General features: G+C 44.0%; 1 pseudogene; it reads right to left on the reverse strand.

Moving 5' to 3' along the window:
* Positions 1 to 1,503: 1,503 nt before the first annotated feature.
* On the reverse strand, positions 1,504 to 2,092 carry LOC142250488 (peroxiredoxin-like; annotated as a pseudogene).
* Positions 2,093 to 2,399: the final 307 nt, after the last annotated feature.

Below are 2,399 nucleotides of genomic sequence, written 5' to 3' on the forward strand. Positions count from 1 at the left end.
TGTTAGCAAGGTCTGGACCACCAGCGTGACCCTAACTCCTGTTCAAACCCTGGCCTAACACCCTCTCTCCCCCACCCCTGGGAAGGGCTGGGATCGAAGTAAAACCCCCCACAAATACCACAAATAACGCAGACAGGGGAGAACCAATACACATATAAACTACTCTTAGACCCAGGGGAGCAACAAAACATGCACAGGAAGAAATAAGATACAGGGAGGAAATATACTGACAACAGGGATATTTCCAAACCACACCAGATCACACAAGAGATCACCAGAAGTTGGATAACACACAAAGTCCGAAATCACTGGAACAAAGCTAGAGCTATTATAGGCAATGAAGAAGAGGATCCAGCACCTAATAAAGGGTAGAGGTGGCTGCGAGTGGTCATTAGCAACCTAAGCTCCTAGCAGCAGTTCACAAGCCAGTAGGGATTAACTCCTTCTGGACTGATGAGCAGTGAATATAAAATAGCCGTCTGGCTCTGACTGAACAACTAAGCGACCTCAGGTTGTCTGTCAGACTCTGCAGTATGTAAAACTGTAGGGGGGAAAAAAGCGCAATAGGGTCTTACCCGGTATGAGGGTATACAGACAAGACAAAGAAGCACTCACCTGGTGAGGTTGTGCCAGTCACAACCCCTGATGATAGCCTGTGAGTGCCCGTTGTTTTAGCTGCAGCCCCGGGAGAGGAATTTTGTATCACACAGGTAGAAGAGAAGACCGGGTTTATGCCGCGCTAAAAACCAGTGATGCGTGTAAATTAAAAGATTTCCTTTTTATTTGACAGGTCCTAGGTGTTTCAGAGACATCCGTCTCCTTCCTCAGGAAAAGAAATCATCTGATTTCATCATCGATGATTTCTTTTCCTGAGGAAGGAGAAGGATGTCTCTGAAACGCGTAGGAACTGTCAAATAAAAAGGAAATCTTTTAATTTACACGCATCAGTGGTTTTTAGCGCGACATAAACCCGGTCTTCTCTTCTACCTGTGTGATACAAGACTCTGCAGTATGAACAGAGTCTAATGCTGCCATGACACCTAGTGAGTGCAGAGTAGTACACCACATGACAGGAGAAATGATAATGGTGCATTTTAGAAAGTTGTTTATTCTGACTGATTTAGAGAGGGCAAAAAGTAAACCATAAGGAATGGTCTAATCTTTTCTACAATTAAAAAAGGGCCTTCCAAATTCCAGGATGACAACAGACTAGATGAGAACTAATGTGTTGGAAGAGGAAGTCACATTTCTCTGTTAAACTCCTTACATGCTTTCACTATTGACCATCATGTTCATTTGCGTGACGTGATTAAGAAAAGTCATTGACTTTATGACTACGTTCTCTAAGGCCACATTCACACGTTCAGTACTTGATCAGTATTTTTCATCAGTATTCCCATAAACAGGTTAAAGTGTTTAGCACTACCTGCACACCTCAGATTGCTGATTAAACATTCTATATGGAGACAAGGCCCCAATTACGATGGGCAGCACCTCCTGCATTCACTTCTGCTTGGAGAAATATTCCTTGTTCTTACTGACGTCGGGCTTGACTGTGTCGCTTCCGGGCTTCCATCCGGCAGGGCAGACTTCACCATACTTGTCTGTGTGCTGAAAGGCCTGTACCAGTCGTAGGGTCTCATCTACAGAGCAGCCAACAGGCAGATCATTGATGGTGATCTGACGCAGGATTCCTTTATCATACACTCTGAAGAGGCCTCTAAAGGCAATACCCTCGTCTTCCTTGAGAACACCATTGTCTGTAGAGATTGTGTGCTAATAGGGGGATGTTCATGGGGCCTAAACTGCAATATTTCCTTGAACTGTTGGTCTAAGCCAAGTGACAGAAGTGAGAGACCACAGACGCAGCGGTGACCTCACAGTTTAACTTCATAAACTCTTCTATGTGGTCACTAATGGTGATGATCTCTGTGGGGCAGACAAATGTGAAGTCCAAGGGGTAGAAGAAGAACACCACATACTTTCCTCTATAACTGGAGAGTTTCAGGTCTTTGAATTGTCCATCGGGCATCACAGGTTTGGCTGTGAAGTCAGGGGCGAGTTTACCAATCTTAGCGTTTCCGGCAGACATGATGATTTAATTGTGCTGATCTCTTAGGCTCGGTCGGTGCAGCAGGAGGATTTAAACAAATCCTTTTCTTGCCTGAACTCAACAATGATGGTGCAACACCTATGAACAAAGTCCAGAAATCTATACAAAAAAAACCAAATTCAAGTGACACTCACCCTTCTAAACAAAAGTCCTTTATTTCTCAAAAATTAAAATGGAGGAGAGAGCAGGGAGCATCGGATGACAGCCGTTTAGAATGGGGAATGCCACTTGAATTTTTTACCTCAGTGTTTGTAAGCCAAAATTAGGAGTGAAACAATCAGAGGAA

This window comes from Anomaloglossus baeobatrachus, chromosome 9 (genome assembly GCF_048569485.1).
Source record: "Anomaloglossus baeobatrachus isolate aAnoBae1 chromosome 9, aAnoBae1.hap1, whole genome shotgun sequence".
In the NCBI taxonomy this organism is placed as follows: Eukaryota; Metazoa; Chordata; class Amphibia; order Anura; family Aromobatidae; genus Anomaloglossus; species Anomaloglossus baeobatrachus.